Raw genomic sequence first — 10791 nt, 5'->3', positions numbered from 1 at the left:
GGGCCTTCAATAAAGAGCTATTAACAGCTACTTAGTGAGCCTCTACTACAGTCCTAACTCTGCCTTACTCCTTCCATAGATAAAAAGAGGTTTAAGAATGATTACCTTCTAAATTCAAGGATTGGAATTTTAACAAAAAGAGAAGAACAAGTGAGAAAGCTAGTAGCAATGCAAGCATGCTTGAGGATATAGAAAAGTCACAGAAATCTGCAACATGAAAAAATCAGAGAAGTGGTCAAAGTGGGTATCAGGAAAAAGGTTATGGGAAAAACTGAACATTGGTTGGATTCGAGCAGACTGGAGGATGCAAACTACAGCCGCAGGTCCAGGCAGGTAAAAGCAGATGTGCAAAACAGGCCACTATAAGACATAATAGACAGGGATGGAGACAGTGACAACATGGAGAGGGGGCAATTGCTTCGCTTTCTCAGCAGGTTGTCAAAAGGTTATGAAGACCTGATGTTGGCAGGTGTTGAGTTTTCCAATTCCAGTTTTTTTGCCTGAAGACAAAAGGGAGTGAGTCATGGCTATGATAGTGTTGCCAATTGATTCTAATTATAGAGTCCTAGCCCCTCTGTTAGACAGGGTTCCAGTCAAAAACAGCATAACCCCTAGGAGATGTAATATTTACTATGGGGTTTTGGCCTTGTGTAATTATCAGAACTGGTTACACAGTCAATTTTATTTTTAGATTTATTTTTTATTAAAAAAAATACTGGGATACATGTGCAGAATATGCAGGTTTGTTACATAGATATACATGTACCATGATGGTTTGCTGCACCTATTGACCTGTGCTCTAAGTTATCTCCCCTTACCCCTGACACTCAATAGGCCATGGTGTGTGTTCTTCCTCTCTCTGTGTCCATGTGTTCTCAATATTCAATTCACTCTTATGAGTAAGAACATGTGGTGTTTGGTTTTCTGTTCCTGTGTTAGTTTGCTGAGGATGATGGCTTCCAGCTTCATCCATGTCCACACAAAGGATATGACCTCATTTCTTTTTATGGCTTCATAGTATTCCATGGTGGTGGGAATGTAAATTAGTTCAACCATTGTACAACACAGTATAGCGATTCCTCAAGAACCTAGAACCAGAAATACCACTTGACCCAGCAATCCCATTACTGGGTATATACCCAAAGGAATATAAATCATTCTACTATAAAGACACATGCACGTGTGTGTTTATTGCAGCACTATTCACAAGAGCAAAGACTTGGAACCAACCCAAATGCCCATCCATGGCAGAATGGATAAAGAAAATGTGGTACATAGTCGATCTGAGGCTATTGTTCATTGTTTCTGTGTCTGGTGCTAGAATCAGAAGTTCAAAAAGCAGGACGTTAGGAAGGAAGAGTGGACATGAGAGGAAAGCAAGGGAAATCTAGAACCTATGAGGCTGAACTGGAACCCACAAGGAAGAAAAACCTTCAGTGGCCTCTCACTGCTCCCTGGCTTCCAACTTCAGTGAAATAAGTGTCTTGCAGGAGAAGCTGTGGGCTGGGTTGCTGCCCTACAAACCAGCTGAGTTAACATATAAGCAATAACTTGTGCACTGCAACAGTGCTTTGGACTCTCCTCTGATCTCCAAACATAAAAAGATAGCTGCTGCAACAGCAGCCGCTACCTGATCCTCTTTCAGCTCCTCTATTCCTCTGACAAATGCATTTTGGCTTTTTGATGAAAGGTGCCAGTTCTCCTGCAGAGAACTCCCATCATCAAAGTTGGGGGCTTGGAAGAGTAGAAGGAACTTAGATAAGATGATAAACAATGTCAGTTCTGGAATTTACTCTTTGCTGGAGTAATTCTAGCCTTGCCACTTAACTTCTCTGGGCCTCAATTTTCTCATTAATAAAATGGAAGAATTAGGGTGGCTTCTAAGTTGGCAAGCCTAGAAAAACAATGCCTGTGAAGACGAAAATAATATGTGAAAATTGCACTGGGAGAGGCTCACATCTTTGCATGGGGTACGTAAAAATACCTAATGAAAGATCTGAAATTAAGCTCACAGGCCAATTCAAAGGCAACAATATGAAATAAGGAGAGATAGGAAGACAAGAGTATGGTGAAAAGAAGAGAATTAGGAGGTGAGAGACCTGGACTCTTGTCTTGACTTCATCACTGACTACTTGACCTATAAACACAATCACTGGACTTCAGAGGGCCTCAGTGTTCTCCTCTGTGAACTAAAGGCATGAGGTGGTGGTGCTCATCACTGACTGCACAATGGAATTCCCTAGGAAGCTGTAAAAAATATTGATGTGCAGATTCCATCTCTGGGGATCCTGATTTCACGGGTCTACAGTGTGGCCTGGGCATTAGGATTATTTAAAGCTCCCCAGATTCTAATGTGAAGCTAAGCTTGAGAACTCTTTGTTAGGGATTGCTTGGAAAACGGCAGTATGATTTAAAGGCGGTGGGAAGACTTTTCCCCTCCCCCCACCACACACATACATGTCCACCACAAACCTGTCGGGCTCCGTGACATTTCATCCTTAGAGATTCACCCCATTGAGCTTTGAAGGCTCTTCATTACTTACTAAAATTCATATACTCCTGGTAGATGTGACACCTTGAACTTATAATAAGTATATCTTACCCAGAATCAGAAAAACTAATTTGGAAAGAATTTCAGAGGTCACAAGTTCAAGCTGGCAAGTATTTTTATTGTGATTTTTTTAAGATAAGAAAACCGAAACTCAGAAATGTCTTCCTCCCAGCGTTAGGCTTTTCTTTAATCATTCATTTTGGTGTGTCTGTGGGAAGGGAGTTTAATTAATGACATCTTTCTTATATAACCTTTTTTTTAAAAAAAGAGGTTTTGGATTGTACTTGTGTGATCATGTCTTTTTTCTTTTTTCTTTTTTTTTTTTTTTTTGAGACAGGGTCTCACTGTGTCACTCAGGCTGGAGTGCCGTGATCATCACAGCTCACTGCAGCCTTGAACTCTCGTGTTAGGACCACAGGTGCACCACCATGCCTGGCTAATTTTTGTATTTTTAGTAGAGACAGGGTATTGCCATATTGCCCGGGCTGGTCTTCAACTCTTGAGTTCAAGCCATCCGCCGGCCTCAGCTTCCCAAAGTGCTGGGATTACAGGGAAGAGCCACTGTGCCTGACTGACCATGTATTTTTAAAAGCCATATGTGCTTTTATCTCAACGTATTTTAGAGTTTTAAATCCTTTCTAGATGGGAGTCACCATGAATGACATTTAGCCTTTAATATGCCTCATTTATCTAAACAAGCATTTCCTGCTCTGTGTTACCATTCTGTAATTGCTTCCTGTGATCTACCTTTTACTCTTTCTACCTTTCATCTTGATCGACGATATCTGTGTTATGCTGGCCAAAAAGAATAAGTCATTGCAAATTCAAAAGCAGAAAGATCTTCCCTTTATATCAAAAGACATAGACAGCTGGCATGCAATGTACATGTCTGTTCTCAAAGACATGTTGGGCATGTTGCCTCTCTGGGAATCATTTAGGTTTCTATAAAGTGAATGGAGACAAGTCTATAAATTTGTAAAATGTTAAATAAATCAATACCTGAAAGTAAACTTCTAGTCTGTTTAAGCTTTGGTTATGCTAATTGGAGGACACCCGTTGTCTCCCCTTTAATTAGCATGGTCTGTCTAAATCAACCTGTCTGAATCAAACCCGAGGTATCTTTGTACCAGATGCTGGTGAAATGTTTGCAAAGGCATGACCTCATCAAAGATTCTATTCTATACGAAGGGATTCTGATGGATTCACACAAGCAGAAAGTTACAAGCAATATATTTATTATTCTTTGTGACCTCAATTATAATTGGAATAACACAAGCCTCCTTGTCAAAATTCCATTGCTGGTTTATGTCTCCATTAGGAAATTTTTTCTGTACAAAAATAACTGCAAACAATTAAATAAATTTTAAAAATTCTCACAAATTTGATGTTTCTCTCCCTTTACTATCTACTCTAAAGCATAAAGATGAGTGTAACATTTGAGTATATCATATGTTGCTTACGTTAAGACATCTTATTTACACAAGGAACATTGCTATAATATGTTGATTTGAAAAAATATTTGATATGTTACATGTTCTAGCCTGAGAGAGAAGAAACCTCTTAAGATGTTTCCTAGATGTGACTATTATTTCCTAACTTACCAGACTAATGCAATTATTTTTTAACAAACTAAACAAGAAATAAAAATGTTCACTGATACCCGTCCAGGAAGAGAAAAAATAACATTACTTTCACTTCGAAAAGTTACTAGAACGATCTACTATGTTAAGTTTTAATATTTTTGAAAGTCTCGGGAACTTTGGGAATTTTGAAATTTATCCATGAATTAATAACTTTCAATATGAATTTCCATTTTCTCTTCTTCATTTTGACTCAAACAGTATGGAAAATGTTTTAATAAAGTTTGTTTTGTGAATCATTCAGGGTTTTAAATAATAATAATTAACCCAGAGTGATATAGTACTTCTGAACTCTAGTCTTTACTCTGCCACATACTGGTTGTGTAAAATTTAGCAAAGTTATCTTTTTAAAAACTGTGGTACAGTATTATCATTTGTAAAATTCATATGTGATGAAAAAATGCCTGACAAAATAGCAGCTACTTGAGAGAAAAAAGCACTTTTAAAACAAAACATGACTATCCATGAGAACGTTGTTACTTAATAGTGATCCCTATCCATTAAGGATTCCATCAAATTTCATCTTCTCCAGAACAACCCTCCCCAAGACTTGCCAAAATCTGGATCTTGCCACTTTCTTCTCATTCTTGAGATCCCTTCATACTTTGCTACTTAATTACATTCAACTTGCCATTATAGAAATCTTTATTTTTTTAAATATTTTGATAGAATCATGGTGTTTAACATTAGAGGGAATATATGAAACAGTCTACGTCTATAGAGAAGTGTAGTACATTTGTGCAGCTTTTGTAATAAGGGCTATATCTATTTAATATGTTTAGTTTATTTACATATAACAACTTCATTGATACAAAATTCACATACCATATAATACATCCATTTAAAGTGCACATTCCAGTAATTTTTAGTATATTCAGAGTTGTGCGAGCATCACCACCATACATTTTAGACTATTAGTATTACCCTGAAAGAAATCCCATACACACTAGCAGTCACTTCCCATTTTGTCCCAGTCTTCCCATTCTTAGGCAATCATTAATCGCTTTCTGTCTCAATAGATTTGCCTGTTACTGACAATTCATATAAATTGAATTGCATATATATGTATATGTGTATGTGTGTGTATGTATGTGTGTATATATGTGTGCACATACCACATTTTGGTTATCCATTCCTCAGTTGATAGACATTTGGGTTGTTTCCACTTTGGGGCTACCATGAATAATGCTTCTATGGATATTTCTGTATAAGTTTTTGTAAGGACATATATTTTCATTTCTCTTAGGTGTATTCCTAGGAGTGGAGTTGCTGAGCAATATGGTAACTCTATGTTTAACCTTTTAAGAAATTGCCAGGCTGGTTTTTTTATTTTATCAGTTTGCATTCTCACCAACAATGGATGAGTGTTCTAATTTTTCCACATACTTCCCATCATTTAGTATTAATCTGACTTTTAAAAATTAAATCCATCCTAGTGGGCATGCAGAGGTATTTCATTGTGGTTTTGAATGTATCCTATGTTTCCCTGATGGATAATGATGCTGAGCATCCTTTATCTGTTTTTGTATCTCACCTTTGGAAAATTGTCTCTTCAATTCCTTAATCCATTTTTTGATTGGGTTATGCCTTTTATTAATTGTAAGATTTCAGGCTGGGAATGGTACCTTAGGCCTGTAATCCTAGCATGTTGGGAGGCCAATGTGGGAGGATCGCTTGAGTCCAGGATTTTGAGACCATCCTGGGCAACGTGGCAAGACCTCATGTCAAATAAAAATTTTAAAAATTAACCAGGTTTGGCAGTGTGCATCTGTAGTCCCAGCTACTTGAGAGGTTGAGGCAGGAGGATTGCTCCAGCTCAGGAGTTTGAAGTTACAGTGAGCTATGATCATGCCATTACACCCCAGCCTGTGTGACAAAGCAAATCCTTTTCTTGTATTCATTCTTTTTTCTTTTTATAAAAAGGCTTATACATTAGAAATGCAAGTCACTTATCAATGCAGTATTTTCTTGCATTATGTCAGTTGTCCTTTCACATACTTAGTGGTACCCTTTAAAAAGCGAAATATTTTAATTTTGATGAAATATTTATCTATATTTCTTTTGTTGCTTGTGTTTTGAAAGTCATTATCTCAGAAGGCTTTACCTAACCCAAGTCACAAAGATTTAATCATATTTAATTCCTTTAATAATATTTTCACTATTTTTTAGTTATTTCTCAATGGTTGCTTTAGGGTTTACCATATATATCTAATCAGAATCTCCTTCAGATATATTCTATGAATAATGCTACTCAGATATAGAGTTGTGACTCCTATATAGCTCTTTTCTCCTCTCTTTTCTCCTCCTTCATTTTTTGTGCTATTGTTGCCATACTTCTGACATATACATATGTTAAAGAGCCATCAATACATTTTTCTATTTATGATTTTGTATTATGTGTTCTAAAGAGGCTGGCAGAAGGAAAAAGAGCTAGTTTATATTTATGTAGTTTGTTATATTAATTTTAATTTTCTTATTTGCTCTTTCTTGATCTCCTCATTTCTTCCTGTGGATTCAAGTCACCATGTGGTGGTATTTCTTTAATAAAAGTGGGTCCTCCTTCCAAATTCTTTGTGCTATTATTGCCAAATAGGTTACATTTCCATATATAGGCCAATAACACTATTTGGTTTTATGTGATTTTAGATCTGTTAAAAGAAGAAAGAAGGAGAAATATGTAGATTTTACAATCTTTTATAACTACCTATATAGTTGTTTTTAGTGAAGCTCTTCATTTTTTACACGGGTTGAACTGCTGTCTGGTGTCCCTGGCTTTTAGCTTGAAAGGACTTCCTTTAGTATTTCTTGCAATACAGGTCTCCAGCAAAATGTTTTAGGTTTTGTCTGTCTTGGAATGTTTTTATTTTGCTTTCACTTTTCAAAGATAATTTTGCTGGATATAAGATCCTTAGTGATCATTTATTTTTCTTTTAGCAATTTTAATGTTATCATACTGCCTCTAGCCTTCATTGTTTCTAATCAGAAGTCAGTTGTTAATATTATTATTCTCTTGTATGTGATGAGTTGTTTTTCTCTTACGGCTTTCAAGATAATTCTATTTATCTTTGGCTTTCATCATTTTCTCTATGATGTGTCTGTATATGAATCTTTTCCATTTATCTTATGGGGAATTCCTTGAGTTACTTGAAGTATAAATTAATGATTTTCAGCAAATTTGGGTAGTCTTGTTTGATTGTTTTCTCTACATTTTCCTCTTTCCACTCTGACTCTACCAACAAATATGGCAAGCTTAGTGCTATCCAACATGTCTCACTTTTCTTTGTTTTTTTTCACTTTTCTTTTATTAATTTTTCTCTGTGTTCTTCTGATTACATCATCTCTCTCTACCAATTGTTCTTTAAGCTTATTGATTCTTCTGCCAGTTTAAATCTACTGTTGAGCCCCTTGAGTGAATTTTTCATTTCAGTTGTACTTTTCAACTCCAAAATTTCCATTGGTTCTTTTTATAATGTTTCTCTTTATTGATAGTATCTATTTGTTGAGACATTATCATCATATTTTTCTTCTTTAATCATGGTTTGCTTTAGTTCTTCGAACATGTTTGTAATAACTGCTTTGAAGTCTGTCTGTTAAGTCTGACATATGGACCTTCTCATGGTAATTTCTGAAAGTTTCTCCCCACTCCCCTCTTCACCCCATGCATATGAGTCATACTTCTCTGTTTCTTTGCACGTCTCATATTTTTTGTCAAAAATTGGTATTTTAGATAAAACAGTATAACAGCTCTAAATACTGACCCTCCCCACTCCCTATACCAGATTATTGTTTATTTGTTTAATAACGTGGCTGGACTATTTTATTGATGTCTGTATCTCTAGCAGTATGAAGCTTCTGATGCTGCTCCTCACAGGGTACAGCCTTGGGCATGTGCACAGTTGCCCTGCTATGATATTAATTTCAGCAAGGTCTCTCTTTGTCTTTTTCCCTGATCTCTTACTTGTATGCCTCTTTAGGTATCACACCCAGTTGTTAGCTTCTATTTATTGCTATCTGATCACTCTATTGTTTTCAACAATTCCCTGGGACATAAATTGCTTCAGTCTGATCCTATTAAATTTGAGCGTCTTTGAAGGGATAGTTTCTGAGGCCAGACTTGGAGGTTAGTTCTGAACCTGAATAGTACTCTTTTTAGCTGTCTTTGTTCCTGGTTCTAATAAACTAGCTGGGCTTGTATAATGAGTTTGTTGTTCTTATGGAACTACCAGCCTCTTCTTTATTTCCTACCACCAAAATCTCATGGTTTCCCAAAGTGTCATTAGGGTTGAACTCCCCCATCATCTGTTCTAAATAAAGTCAGTTCCCTGGGGAGAGTGTTAGGGCCTTGTATTAGTATGGCCTGCGTCTCCCTGCTGCGCAAAATCTCTGAACTTCTTCAACAGGATGGAGTTATAGCCCTGCTTTAAGAGCAGGTCACCCAGCAGGGACAGTGGCATCTAGTCTTCTGAACTTACCTCTCCAAGGACTGAACTTTTTCCCTGCAAGTGATCTTGGGTGAGGTAGATTGGGGACCCAGCATTCTTGGCCTGTCACCCCTGGAGTAGAGCCTTCACCCTGAGAGGGGCTGGGGTGGAGAAAGCCCTTTTCCAGCCTCTTGGCCTCACTCACTTAGAATATAGCCTCTGTAGCACGAAATTTGAAGGGGCCGGTTTCCTGCCCCACTTAGGAAATGCTGGGTTTTGAGAAATTGAGAAATGTTGGTTTCCTGCCCCACTTGGGGAGATACCATAGCTCTCAACTGGGAGCTTGGGGCAGAGGACAGGAATCTTGAGTTCTTGGCTGTACTGACTTAGAATGGAGCTTCTATCACACTGAACTGACAAATTGATTCCTAGAAAATAATTTCCATTAATAATTTTTCTGTGCTATAATTAATAGGGTAAGAATATCCCTTTTAATTTTTTACCAGGAAATGACATTTTCATTTATATTACATTATTACTGATAGATTGAAAATGTTTCCATTTCTCAATATTGATTAGTTATTTATACATTTTGTGCTTGTCTATTGAAACTATTGAGGCTTTTATTTTTATGAGATATTTATATGACAAAGATAAAAGTGACAAATATTTGCTAAGTACTTGTTTTATACTTTGTTTTTTTTTTTTTTTTTTTTACCCCAAACACTTTGAGAGCCTTGACATTTTGTATTGTAGACTTCAATTTTTCTTCATCTTGGAGGTACACCTTTAAACCGACTCAGTGGTGTTATCTGGGGGAAACTAACCAGATAATGTAAAGAAAAGCACATTTCTCAATTCTAACTATTTTTTTTTCATTCATCTGGTTGAAGGAGAACATATCCATTCATCTTGACTAAGATAAATTCTTCCTGCATGGTGACTATCTCTTGACCATTCCTCTTAGTAGAAGGGCACCAGCATGTGCCCTCTAAAATGTGTAGTTTACCATCAATTAAGAATCTTAATTGGCAGTACACCGAGCTCTGTAGAGACAACACTGGGGCACTTGAGAGCTGGATGGGCACTGAGAAACTCTGTGCCTTGCTGAGGAAAGATAACTAAGCCTGGGCAAAGGAGGTCCTAAGAAGCCGAGAGGCAAAATGTCATTATATGCATTCTTTGTGCAAACTTGTCAGAAGGAGCTCAAGAGGAAGTACCCAGACGTTTCAGTCAACTTCTCAGAGTTTTCGAAGAAGTTCTCAGATAGGAGGAAGACTATGTCTGCTAAAGAAAAAAGAAAATTTACAGACATGTCAAAAGTGAACAAGACCCGTTAAGAAAGAAATGAAAACCTATAGCCCTCTTAGAGGGGAGACAAAAAAGAAGTTCAAGGTTTCCAATGTACTGAAGAGGCCTCCTTCAGCATTTTTCTTGTTCTGTTCTGAGTATTGCTCCAAAGTCAAAGGAGAACATCCCGGCCTATCCATTGGAGATGTTGTGAAGAAACAGAGATGTGGAATGACACTGCTGCAGATGACATGCACTCTTATGAAAAGAAGGCTGCAAAGCTGAGGGAAAAATATGAAAAAGATATTGCTGTACGTGGAGCTAAAGGAAAGCCTGATGCAGCATAAAAGGCAGTCATCAAGGCTGCAAACAAAGCAAGATAAAGTAAGAAGAGGAGGAAGATGAAAAGGATGAGAAGAAGGAAGATGAAGATGATGGAGATCATGATGAATGAGCTGGTTGTAACACAGTTTTTTTTCTTGTCTATAAGTCATTTAATCCTCCTGTACACAACTCCTTTTAAAGAAAAAAATTAAAAAGTGGTGCTAAGATTTATTTTCAAACTGAACAGTGTCTTTATTTTGTGTAATTAACATACTACCAAATGTATCTTTAGATAGCTTTGTCCTAGTGGTGTTTTCAGTAGACACTAACCTTGCCTGATACAGTATGGGAGTTATAAATTGCCATGGAAATTTAAAGTAGGTTCTTGGTGCACAGCACAGATTAATCATATACATGGATGGGGGTTTTTTCATCCCCATTTATCTCAGATGCACTGAAATAATTACATGAAATTGTTCTGTTAACTAACTACTCTGTAATTGCATAAAAACAACTGTAGCTTTTTTTGACTTTCTGAGTGCTTCTAAGTAAATATAGTTTTTTG

The 10791-nt window shown here is 36.9% G+C and overlaps 1 pseudogene; it reads left to right on the top strand.

Moving 5' to 3' along the window:
* Positions 1–214: 214 nt before the first annotated feature.
* On the top strand, positions 215–10356 carry LOC117079066 (annotated as a pseudogene).
* Positions 10357–10791: the final 435 nt, after the last annotated feature.

This window comes from Trachypithecus francoisi, unplaced genomic scaffold (genome assembly GCF_009764315.1).
Source record: "Trachypithecus francoisi isolate TF-2019V2 unplaced genomic scaffold, Tfra_2.0 Lachesis_group7, whole genome shotgun sequence".
Lineage (NCBI taxonomy): Eukaryota > Metazoa > Chordata > Mammalia > Primates > Cercopithecidae > Trachypithecus > Trachypithecus francoisi.
Note: the sequence above shows the minus strand (reverse complement) of the source record. Positions and strands in the feature narration are given on the sequence as shown.